At 39.6% G+C, this 13392-nt stretch overlaps 1 long non-coding RNA gene across 2 annotated transcripts in view; it reads right to left on the reverse strand.

Moving 5' to 3' along the window:
• The window catches only part of LOC145656170 (uncharacterized), a 541800-nt gene that overhangs the window by 483504 nt on the left and 44904 nt on the right, over window positions 1-13392 (reverse strand). The gene's annotated exons all lie outside the window — the stretch shown is intronic.

A 13392-nucleotide genomic window follows, 5' to 3' on the forward strand; every position in this document is an offset into this window, starting at 1 on the left:
TTTCTTTTCTCCAAGACAATTGTGTCTCAGTTTTATTGCAGCTTAATGGTTTAATGCTTGGTTCCTAATATACATATACATATACATGCATGCACCCATACACACGTTTTTTCCTTGACAAGCTCTTATAGGCCTCTGGACTAATTAATCCCCAAGAAAAGTGAAATGACAAATATTTATATATATACACACACACACAGCGCTTCACTTTTTCCATATTTTATGTTATGTTACAGCCTTATTCCAAATTGGATTAAAAAAAAAATAATTCCCCTCAAACTCCTACACACAATACCCCATTATGACAAAGTGAAAAAATCTTTGTTTGGAGTTTTTGCAACTTTATTAAAAATAAAAAAAACAAAAATCACATGTACATAAGTATTCATAGCCTTTGCTCAATACTTGGTTGAAGCACCTTGGGCAGCAATTACAGCCTCAAATCTTTTTGAGTATGATGCTACAAGCTTGGCACACATATTTTTGGGCAGTTTCTCCCATTTTTCTTTGTAGAACCTCTCAAGCTCCATCAGGTTGGATGGGGCGCGCCGGGGTACAACCATTTTCAGATCTCTCCAGAGATGTTCAGTTGGGTTCAAGTCTGGGCTCTGGCTAGGCCACTCAAGAACATTCACAGAGTTGTCCTGAAGCCAGTCCTTTATTATCTTAGTTGTGTGGTTAGGGCCATTGTACTGTTGGGTGAACCTTCACCCTGGTCCAGAGCACTCTGGAGCAGGTTTTCTTCAAGGATGTCTCTGTATGTTGCTGCATTCATCTTTCCCTGACTAGTCTCCCAGTTCCTGCTGCCAAAAAACAACCCCACAGCATGATGCTGCCACCAGCATGCTTCACTGTAGGGATGGTATTGGCCAGGTGCTGAGCGGTGCCTGGTTTCCTCCAGACATGACGCTTGGCATTCAGGCCAAAGAGTTGAATCTTTGTTTCATCAGACCAGAGAATTTTGTTTCTCATGGTCTGAGAGTCCTTCAGGTGCCTTTTGGCAAACTCCAAGCAGGCTGTCTTATGCCTTTTACTGAGGAGTGGCTTCCGTCTGGCCACTCTACCATACAGGCCTGATTGGTGGAGTGCTGCAGGAATGGTTGTCCTTCTGGAAGGTTCTCCTCTCTCCACAGAGCAATGCTAAAGCTCTGTCAGAGTGACCCTTGGGTTCTTGGTCACCTCCCTGACTAAGGCCCTTCTACCCCGATCACTCAGATTGGCTGGGCGGCCAGCTCTAGGAAGAGTCCTGGTGGTTCCAAACTTCTTCCATTTATGGATGATGGAAGCCACTGTGCTCATTGGGACCTTCAATGCTGCAGAAATTTTTCTGTACCCTTCCCCCGATCTGTGCCTCAATACATTCCTGTCTCAGTGGTCTACAAACAATTCCTTGGACTTCATGGCTTGGTTTGTGCTCTGACATGTACTGTCAACTATGGGACCTTATATAGACAGGTGTGTGCCTTTACAAAGCATGTCCAATCAACTGGATTTACCACAGGTGGACTCCAATCAAGTTGTTGAAACAACTGAAGGATGATCAGTGGAAACAAGATGCACCTGAGCTCAATTTTGAGTGTCATGGTAAAGGCTGTGAATACTTATGTGCATGTGATTTTTTTGTTTTTTTTATTTTTAATAAATTTGTTACAATTCCAAACAAACTTTTTTTACTTTGTCATTATGGGGTATTGTGTGTAGAATTTTGAGGGGGAAAAAATAATTTAATCCAATTTGGAATAAGGCTGAAACATAACAAAATGTGGAAAAAGTGAAGCACTGTGAATACTTTCTGGATGCACTGTATATATATATATATATATATATATATATATATATATATATATAGAGAGAGAGAGAGAGAGAGAGAGAGAGAGAGAGAGAGAGAGAGAGAGAGTGTTTATTATAATGGCTTTGTTTGCATACATGGATGTCCTTACTTGAGCAGTCATAATTCATAATCATAATAATTCACTAAAATGATTCATTATAGCTAATGTTTTGAAATAATGAAATCATAGTGTCTGTGATTTCTTTTTTGTGTAAAGTGTCAGACTTTGTTTTTACTAAGATGTTGGGCCCATCAGTACCACCCTAGCTGCTAAGAACTGCTACTTCCTTTACTGAGCCTGTATTCCTCTGTTCACCACACTGCACTCACACTCAATGTGCAACACAATTAATGTGTGAAGAATTGTGAGTTTACTAAAATCTAATGGCTTTAGTTCACTCATTACACTTTAGTAAATCTAAACTCCAATTTCTTTTTTCTACTGAAAAAGAGATGAGCAATAGCTAATAATTAGTAATAGCTACTCTGCAATCTGAAATGTTTTTTTGTTTGTTTGTTTGGCATACATATTACCTCTTGGATTTTAAAGTTCTTTGAATCACAAAGAAAAACAATACGAGACAGTATGATGCTGCAGTAATTTAATCAAAAGAACAAAATTGATTATTCAGAATAAATTAACAGACAGGAATTAGGTCAAACCTTCTAATCATGTTTTTGTCAAATGTAATACTGTATACATACTACATTAAAATGACAGAAAAAAGAAAAGAAAAGTATAGGAAAATGCACTATTAAATGCACAATTATGAAGTTATGCATATTGGTCAGCATCATCCTCAGTTATAGCCTTCATCTCAGTTGCTGGTTTGTCTTCCTCCACCTTCTGAATTGGTTCCTTCATTGCATCTATTGCCTTCTTCAGATTGAGATTGTCCTTTTCACTCAGTGGGGCCAGTGCTGCGGTAAGGATTGTCTTGATTTGAGTTATTCTTTCCTCGCATCTGTTGTAAAACTCCTTCCTGTTTCTTGCTGCAAGGCTGTTGATACCATTTTGGGCAGATTCGCATTCCTTCCCTAACTTGTCAATCTCTGCAAGGAACTGAGGTGAGTTTGGATCCATGGTCATCAGTCTTCCCAGAGTACTGACATTGTTCATCAGGTACTGGACAGACACCTCAGTGTAAGTGGTAGACATCATGTTAACCAAATAGGCGTAGGCAGAAGCATTCAGAGCATTAGTGTAGATTTTGTCTTTGACAAACATGCTGTAGGTGTAGTTGTTCTCTACAGCTATTTCAACAGTCTGTTTAAAATGTTTAAGATTTTCACTAAGAGTGGTCTTAACAATGTTTGAAATGATCTGAAAGAAGTGCACCAGTCTCTCCCACTGTTCTTTCACCTGCCCCATGATTTCCAGGCCTTTCGCTAGCACCACAATTCTCTTGTTGAAGTCGATCTCCTTGAGATTATAATGTTTCAGCTCACTCACAATTTCAGCAAGAGCTTTTTTCTTCTGATCCAAGTTGTCCATAGTCTTCTCGTTCCGTTCATTTGCAATTTTTAGCTGGGTTTCAGCCATTTGTAGACGTAGATGAGATTGTCTTAAGTGCATCTGGACCACATCTGTATTTGCTGAGTCATAGATTTGCTGTTGACTTGACTTGGGGGGTGCTGTCAAGAAAGATGGCTGATTTGTAAAAGACTTGCTTTTGGAATAAAAGGCCATGGCCCTTACATTCAGTTCGTCAATGGCTTTAATAAGCTCCTCTGTTTTGGCATCATCACATTTCCCCTCTGGAGCATATTTACCTAGCTCTGTTAAAGTGGAGATACCCTTGTCACAGATGCCTAGTGCCTCGGATTTAATCGGGCATTCAGCTTCTTGCTGTATATCTCTGCTGACTTGCTGAAATAGTCCCACCAAGTAATCAGACTTTACCGTTTGCTTCTCCTGATCATACACCTCAGGCCAATTTATTTCCTTACCTTTGCAAAGTTCTTCCATTTTCTCAACCACTAGTAGAAATGTTATAGATTTAGAAAATATGTTACTTGTTGCCAACATTTCATCCACGTTACTCTTCATTCCAGTGGCCATGTTTCTGTGGCTTTCAGGAGTGCCTTTTCAGTTTTTGATCACATGTGTTATGGCTTTTGGTGTAATAGTGTCCGCTTGGAGATAGGTTTGGATAATTTGTCCTGGAAGAAATTCTGTTGCAAACGCACAGGCTATTGATATTGCTTGCTCTGACATACTTGATATTAGCTTCAGGCCAAAAAGGCCCCATCCACTTGGCAAATCTTTCATTGCTTGCTGGTAGGCCCTTCTGTCCTCAGTTAATCTTTCATTAGCCAGATTGAAAGCAGCCTCGGCCCTGTCGCTTGCCTCCTTAGCTTCAGCCCGTTTAATCTTTGCTATCTCAATGTTTTTCTTGATTTCTTCCATCTCCTCATCATGACTCTGTCTTGCATTCACCAAAGCCTCCACCAGTTCTTGCATCAGCTTGATGATATCTGAGAATTGTTTCTCAGTCATGATGGCCAGGTTTAAGCATTCTGATGATATGTGCGCAATGTTCTGAAGCTCAGCTGGTAAGAAGGCTTGGACAAGACCATCATCCTCCTGTATTATGAGCCCAACTGAGTTTTTGATGTACTCTGGAACCTGTCCGGTGTACATACGAATTTGGTCCATGTTCTTGTGAGCAACATTAAAGGCTTGCCAGCAACCATTACATACTTGAAAGAGGCAGGCCCTAAAAGAATTGGGGTATCTGATGAATTTGAACCCGTCTTTTGGTGGATTTTTATTGATGGAGAAGTCATCTGCAGCAGAAATGCGTACCAGCTGAGCCAGTAAATCGATGGAGACGGGTGCCGGCAATAGATACTGCTCCCAGTTAGCATAGGGCTGCATCAGCAGCATGATGTCATTTCTGTAATCCTGTGCTTTGGTGAAACTCTTAGTAGCTTGGTTGAGCTTTGACAGCGCCATTGTTTTCCCTCAAATAGAGTAAGACAGAAAATTTGCGATAATAAGACAATCAGGAGATTCAGCATTTATTATTTCTGTACCATAAAGCAGTTAGCACTAACAACAACAGCACCTGCAGTGTTTCATCCACTAAACAATTTCAGATTAGAACACATCATAAGTTACATGTGATTGCTTAGTAGTTTTTTTTTCCTTCACAACAAGTGAAGTAAAATTAGTAGAAAGCAGAAAATAATACTATTTTAACTACCCAACAATTTTACAAAATTAATACTCTTTGATTGATGAGCATTTAAATGCTTTTTTTTCATAAACATTGTTTTTCATAAACTTCATTATGGTGTAGACTTCAGCAAATTCACTATACAGTATATTTCATAAAAAAAGTTGATGAATGTAAACAGAAATTCATATTATGCAAACATAAACTCACAGAAATCTGTAGAGGATAGAATAGAACGGTTTGTACCTGAAGTACTGTGGATACCTCTTGAAGAAGTGAGTAGTTGAAGTAGTAGCCTACCAGACTAGATGCTGTTCTGCTCCAAAACAACAACTTTGATATCATCCTTTCATATTTGTCAGCAAAACAATATAACTGTGTCCTGCAAAAATATGCAGTCTGAGTTGTAATTCTGAATTCTACAGAACAGCTTTACTTCCTATAACTACTGAAATGTCTTTGTTTTTCGTGTCTTTATTTGGATCCCCATTAGCTGAGGTAGCAGCTGCTCTTCCTGGGCTCCACCAACAAAACTGTGTACTCCCATGATCATAGTTGGTAACTTGTTCCATACTGTGGTGACCAAGACAATACAGATCTGCACGCTGCACCTGTTTTGGGTTTTGGTTTAACTAACCTGCCTGGCAGTGTGACTATGTTGAGCTCTCGCATAATTTATATTGTGTTTACTATCACAGATATTCCTAAAGACGCCCATTAGACCGCAGGCCAGCCTCTCCTGAGCTCTGAGCCATGAGAGAGGCATGCTCGCTCTCCTTACTGACAGGGCAGTGTGAGGCTTGCAGATTCATTCTCAGCTAACCAGAACTTAGACAGCTCTTTCCTGACAGCTCCCCTGGGAAACACCACAATGAAAGCATCTAGGGGAGGAGAAACTGCTGTTTTACCATAGACTAAACCCATATATACTTTGTTTTGTTAATAACAAATGCCACAGTAAAGTCAAGTAATACGATTCCGACCATCATTTTCTTGTAAAAATATCTTGTCGATCATTTTTGTCAGTGCTGTGCACGTAGAATGATCTGCTTTATAGGCATGCTTGAAATCAACGATTCATTAAGTGAAAAATAGTAGATTATCTGCTCAAGAACAACTTTTTCCATTAGGTTGCTCAATACAAAAGAAACTAATTCCAGGCAAAACGCACCATTCTAAATTTGATAATAATAGCCCAAAAGTAACACCAGCAACCTTTGAAAGGATGATCAATACACTGTTTGATAATAATAATAATAATAATAAGAAGAAGAAGAAGAAGAAGAAGAAGAAGAAGAATTTTATTCTAATTAAGAAATTACGTGCATTTCTTGTTACCCAATGGCACTTTACAAGATCATACAATATAAAAAAGGTCAAATAAAATATAAAGAAGCTTCAAATATATAAATAAGATAACAGGAGGGAGTAAAACTGGTTAAAAAAAATAGACATAATATTGATGCAAGTGCATACTATAGTAACCAATTAAAGGTTGAAATGATCTCAGACAAAGAGATGAGTTATGAAATTCTTGTAAATGAGCAGCTGGAGGAAGAAGCCTTGGGTCTGCAGCTCCAGAAACGCCAATAGTGCAGAGTGTGACGTGAGCGACAGAGAGCAGATGAGTGTCAGAGGGATGGAGACAGAGTGAAGGAAAAGACATATGAGGAACACCAGAAAGGGATGGACAGGTCAGACCATGAGGGCAAAAACCAAGAGAAGGATTTTGTACTGCACACAGCCATGAACAGGAACCCAGTGTAAATGTTTGAGTGTAGTAGTTATATGTTCCCTTAAGCTGGTGTGTGTAAGAACTCCAGCAGCCATTTTCTGAATGTTCTGCAGCTTCTTTAACCCACAGACAGGAAGCCCATAAAGAACAACACTGCAGCAGTCCAATCAACATCGCACAGCACTGTATTAGCCTAATCAGCATCACACAGTTCTGCAGTAGTCTAGCTGGCATCACACAGCACTTCAGTAGTCTAATTAGCATCACAAAGCGCTGCAGTAGTATAATCATCATCAAAAATGCATAAATAAGAAACCTTGTATCAAAATTTGCATGCCTATATCCTTACACATAGATATATTTGCTGACTATTACACCATTGTAACATTTTTTAAACAAATTAATTGCAATAACTAAACAATTGAATAATTTAAATTTAATGTCTCTTATACAATCATAAAGCTGACTAAGGCTGACAACTAATCAATAGGAGAACTTCTACCTTAAAGGATTAGTGTGACGGTTGAGTCTAAGGCATTGTGGGAATTGGAGAAATAATTGAATCATGTAGGTGTAACATAATGAAGAGAGGATAACTTAATAAAACATAGAAGGCTAAGGTTAGTCTAATTTTAATTGGCCCAGGCCATTCACTACCACTAAATGACTAAATAGGGATGTTGTGCCCTCTAGTGGGTGAGTCAGAGATAATTATGCAACAAAAATACTTGTGAAGTCTGGTATGCTTTATCATTAAAGTTGCTATAAGATCTTTTTTGGAAGCACTTTGACTAAACTGTTTTATGTATTTGTAGCTACCAATAAACCTCTCTTGTAGGAGGATATATTCTGTATCTGTTAATTCTATGTGTACATTCAGCACATGGAATCTGCCAACATCCATTCCTGCATGTTCTTTCAGGATCAAGGCCTCTGGAATGGTGACTGATGTAGCAGAGCACCTAGGCAACTTTCAGTATGTGATAAAAATGAAAAATAATATTGAACAAGCTGGTATGCATGCACACATGTGCACACACAAGCAGACCTTTCTTAACCTCTTCTCTTGCCAACCCCAGTTTACCTGTTTCTTACAGTTTATGGAAATTACTGTTTCTCCTTTCAATGTGCCTGTTATTTTTTTTAAATGTTGCTTCTGAGGAACTCACACAAATTTCCCCCAATCAGATATGCTGAGCAGAGGTGGTGTTTGTCCTATTCAGCAGCTTCTTCCTGCTTACTTAGAAGCTTTTGCTCCTATAAGCTTCTTCTGGGCTTTGTGGGCTTTCAATCAGGGACTCTGCTGGGTCACTGGTGTATATGTGCATGTGTGATGTGGGCCCTGTGCGTGTGTGTGTGTGTGTGTGTGTGTGTATGTGTGGGTGTGGAGCCCAGAGAAGGGAGCTGCTCTTGGAGAGGACCTTCTCCAGTGGGTACTGGGCAAAAGCGCTAATCCCCTTCATTGTGAAGTAGAGCCTCCACAGAGGGTCATAGCAATACAGGCCTGACACAGAGCATGGGCTTCTATGTCATACACATGTCCACATATTCACCTTCAAGCTCACTGAGAGAGGCTTTCCTGCCTTCGCAAACAGTAGTCTCATTCATTATGAGAGAATACTTCTACTGAGAGTGCCTTAACTCTAGAACACTATATATTCAAATAAAAGACACATTTGTTACATATGTTTAATGTTCATAGGAATCATTATTTGTGACTTAATATTTTAATTTCAAAGAGCTGGACAAAGACTTTGAGTTCCTCTGAACAGTACATGGAGATCAGATTACATCTCAGTAAGATGCATGATGAGATCTTGTACTGCAGCTTGTGTTTATTGTAGTTTTCTATGGAATGACCATGATATTTGCACTAAATAGATGCCAGTCAGTTCAGTCAGCAATATATATTGCTAAAAAGATTCCCCTGTGTTCTAACAGGCAAAACCTGTATGTCTTGGTTGGATGTAATCATTGAATGTGTTGGATGTAATCATTGAATTAGAACTGAAATTTAATTAATTATTAAGATGCACAAAATATGGTTGTTTTTGATTGTGTAATGTTTTCCTTTTCCACATATGTCTTTTAGCACTTTAGTTCTGTTTAGTGGTTTATATTTCAGTGGAAACAGGTGCTTACATATTCCGCAGAAAGCAAAAAATAAAAACAACTAAACAACTACCAACTAATAAAGATGTCAATTTGAACATGGAAAGTCTTGTTTTGTTTATTCATTTGTTGTTGTGGTTTCTCTTTATGCCGTTCTGTTGATTTGTATCCACTTCATGGCAAGTTGAAAATGATTTGATTCTATGAGACATTTGGAGGAAGTGCGAGTACAGAAAAAAAGCGTGTAACTTAAATGTGACGTTCTTTAATAGGCTGTATCACTTTTTTTTCTGTGAGTCTGTGAGGACCTCATAAAGCATGGCTTGTGGCAAGTGGGTTAGTACAAGGGTAAATATGGGATAGGAGTGTCAGACGAGAGGCTGATGCCTCTTGCCATGAAGCAGACTCTCCAGCAGATCAGAGTGCTCCTGGACTGGGACAGTGGTCTGATCTCCTTCTTTGATCCTCTCAACAACAGATACGTGCACACTTTCAGACAAACATTCACCAAGCAAGTCTATCCATACTTCTATAATGTTTGTCCTGCTAAAACTATGAGGGTGTTACCAGAATAGGCTGCAACCACTAAGAACATTATGCTAGTGTAATGGAAAAAAATTGTAATTATGGATGGCCTTTTCCCACTTGGCCAAAGTTTTTGCTTTTGGCTCAGTTTTCCATTGCTCTGAGGTTGTCTGCTTGAAGGATTCAAACCTAGTTTAAAGGTAATCAGACTTTCTTTTGTTTCCTGTGATCATATACCTTCAATCATTTAATGTGATAATGCTATTTCTATTTAGGAGTTGTTTTCCTTGTGCACGCAGATGCATGCAATTGAGAAACCATTGTTTAGTGAAAAGAATCAAATTTGTTGGCAACTTCCTGGATTTTCATTTATTTGCAATTTTCCTCAGAACTGTTGTGAGAATACACACTCCCTGATAAACAAATATAAAAGGTTTATTGTAGATATTTCCTGTCCACTAGACACCTCCAATGTTTGCTGTCTAGCAAATGTCAGCTGGGTTTACTAGTTTCTTGGAAAACCCATATTATGTGCATCACTTTCATGGTAACCTTTATAATCTCTGGACCTTTAGCTTCGCTGTTGATTTTCTCAAATACCCCAATATGGTCTTATGTAGCATTAATGCATGCTTTAAAATCTTCTAAGCCAAGTGAAAAGCACTCAGGTATTTACTCTTAAGTGCTGGTCATACTGCTGTTTTACTGTGATGTTTTCAGTGTTGTGTAATTACTAAATAGGGCTTAAATAAAACCATTGTCAGTGTAAGAAGGCTCAACAGCAGTACTCATCTACCGAAAAAACAAGATGTGAGTTAAGATGATTCTATTTCCCTTTTCATGTACACTGAAAAACATCAGAACAAATGCTAGGATATATTTTGTCTACAAACACATTTCTATTTATGGTCTTTCTTATCTTTTATAGCATCAAGGGTTCTTTGGAATTTCAGCAGAAAATGGAAGAGAGGAAGCTGTGTGTGAGTGAATGCTTGTGTGTATTGTCGTTTTCTATGTTGAGTGTAGCTCTATGATGTACCCTGGAGATCTGAAGTTTGAGAAGAGGACCATGTCTGCTCAGGTGGAGGGGGGTGTTCATGGCCTGCACTCGTAAGTCTTCGTCCTCTCTGCTCACTAAACTCCTACTACCGAATCCATCATGCTCAGAGGCTCTTTTAGGGAACACTCCACCAACTGTCAAGCAGTGCCACAAAAGCACTCAGGGACTGGAAAATAACCTGTGTGTGTCTGTTCACACAGTTTGCAGGCACAGTGTTATGAATAATAATACACAGTAATAGACCCCTGCTGATCTCCACTGAAATCTGAATGAACATGAAGCTGACAATTTATTTATGAATAATTAATTCAGATAAATTGTGGGTTTCTAATAGATAACAGGGTCATGACATAATGAGTAATGCCTCTATAGATTTCTATAGACAGAATTGGAGATCATGACCTCTCTTGTTCTGCTTTTCAAGTAGGGCAGTGCAAAGAGCTTTCTTTGATGATGTTATCAAAGATGTGAAGATGTATCCCTAGGCACTATCTAGCTGAGAAGAGGTCTCTGTCTATTTCTGCCCACTAGGCCGCCATCTTTAATCTCTGTAATGGAGGCTTTATCTGCACTAGATCCCACACTAGAGGACACTCTCAACTGTGGCCTTATGATTGTCGTACTGCTGGGATGCTCTCTCTCTCACACACGGATGTTCGCATACGCTGCTCTATTTTGTTTACAGTTAGGCTTCCTTTGGCTGCCTCTCTGTCTCCCGTGTCCTCTCAAGCAGTGGTGGGACATTAATGCCACTTTAATGGATAGGCTGTGACATGACGCCAGCTTAAGAACATTAACACGACATCATTGGACAACATACTCTTAGGTAGATTAACTTATTCCATACTCCAGAATATGCGCTCAACTCTGCAAATCAAGCAGGTATGTTCAATTCATGCTACTGGGACATGAAGTTTGAAGTTGAAATTGACCTCACATGTATGCACACAAAGTGTCCGAGCTTCTGCTAGTCGCAGGTGGCTATGGGAGCAATCATCAGTCATGTCTCCTCGTTCTATCAGCATGGGTGTGTGGAACTCCCCACGGTCATTTGGTATATGATGCACTAACTGATATGAGAATGTGAGAGTGTAGCATGTATGTCTCAGTGAACTAATTGGTATATATTTTTTTATTTGGCTTGTTTTTCTTTGTTTGTTTGTTCTGTGGTCTTTGATTCAGTGATTTTCTGATCCTGCCTGGCTTCATTGACTTTACCTCAGATGAAGTGGTGAGTTCTTTTGCAAAATGCACCAAAACAGCTCAGCAGGTTTCCTGACATGCCCCATAAGGGCTTACCAGTGTGTGTGTTTCAGTAAATACAGCACATCTAGTAATGATTTAGTGAAGGGGGCGGGATCTTCCTAATTAATTAGGGAGCTGGCGGTCTCCTCTACCTTCAGTGAGATGGAGGAGCTGAGTCAGTTGCCATGTAGTGCGAACACGACTACAACAGAGGGTGGAGTGTGGCATAGTGTAAGAGAGGGATGAAGGAGTACAAATAAGATGTGCAAAATAGGTGGTGTTGGCATCCCAGGTGCATAGGGTGTGTTGTCACAGGCAGAGAGGCTGAGGGGGGTGTGTGTGTGTGTGTGTATGACAGTGTGAGGGAGGAGCGAACCAAAATTCCCATGTGTAATGGATATGGGATAGTAAATATTGTGGTATTTAAATTTGGTGTTACATTTTGTGTGTGTGTGTGTGCTGGAATGTGGGAGAGAACGTAGGATGTTTTTGTCTGTCTTACCACAGGGAGGTTAAACTGATGCCCTGCTTATAAAAACAGCAATATTTGTGCTTTGAATGAGCACATCCAAGTCACTTGAAGTCAAATTAATAATGGGACAGAGATGTGTGCATATATGAAAGCTTTCCAAAGTAACACCCCAAACTGTTCTTATCTTTGTGCAATGCATAGTCTGTATGAAAATACAAGCATGAACATAAACAAAGATAATTGTTCTGTAGAACATTGGTTCCTTTCTGTTACCATTTGCGTCTGTCATTCAGGATCTGACCTCTGCTCTGACCCGGAAGATAACCCTGAAGACGCCGCTTATTTCCTCCCCCATGGGTACTGTGACTGAATCCTCCATGGCCATCGCTATGGCTGTGAGTATCCCCCACACACTCAAAACCATGAAGTCCTGTTGCTTTTCCATTTAGCTTTCTGTGATTTTGTATTACAGCTCATGGGCGGTATTGGGATCATCCATCACAATTGCACCCCAGAGTTCCAAGCAAATGAAGTCCGGAAAGTTAAGGTGTCAAACTTTCAGTGAATTGTCTTAATAGGAATATAATGAACAACACGTTGAACATGCAGATTTACACACAAGCTTCCCTGAGGCCTCTCATCAGCAGAGCAATATATGGTGTCATGGCAGAAATTCGAGCAGGGCTTCATCACGGATCCGGTGGTGATGAGTCCACAGCACACGGTCGGAGATGTGTTTGAGGCCAAGGTGCGACACGGCTTCTCTGGAATCCCTGTCACCGAAACCGGCAAGATGGGCAGCAAGCTTGTGGGAATCGTGACGTCACGAGACATTGACTTCCTCTCAGAGAAGGACTATGACCGGCTGTTGGAGGAGGTTTGTGATTCATCTTTGATTGTACATACAATATACAAAAGGTTTTTAAAAACACAAATGAATCACATATGACATACAATGCTTAAAAATATAGGTGGAATAGAACTATCATGAAATTGTGATATTTCTGTGTCAGTGTGTGAAAGAGGGCAATATATATATATATATATATAAAAATAAAAAATGTGTATATATATGTGTGTGTGTGTGTGTGTGTGTGTGTGTGTGTGTGTGTGTGTTTGTGTGTGTGTAAAATCACATTCTTTAAACTCACATCTTTTTGTGATTTATTTGTGATATTTGCCAGGCAATGACAAAGAGGGAAGATTTAGTGGTTGCACCAGCAGGTGTTA

The sequence above is a fragment of the Electrophorus electricus genome, unplaced genomic scaffold, assembly GCF_041902795.1.
Source record: "Electrophorus electricus isolate QZ-2024a unplaced genomic scaffold, ASM4190279v1 Scaffold53, whole genome shotgun sequence".
In the NCBI taxonomy this organism is placed as follows: Eukaryota; Metazoa; Chordata; class Actinopteri; order Gymnotiformes; family Gymnotidae; genus Electrophorus; species Electrophorus electricus.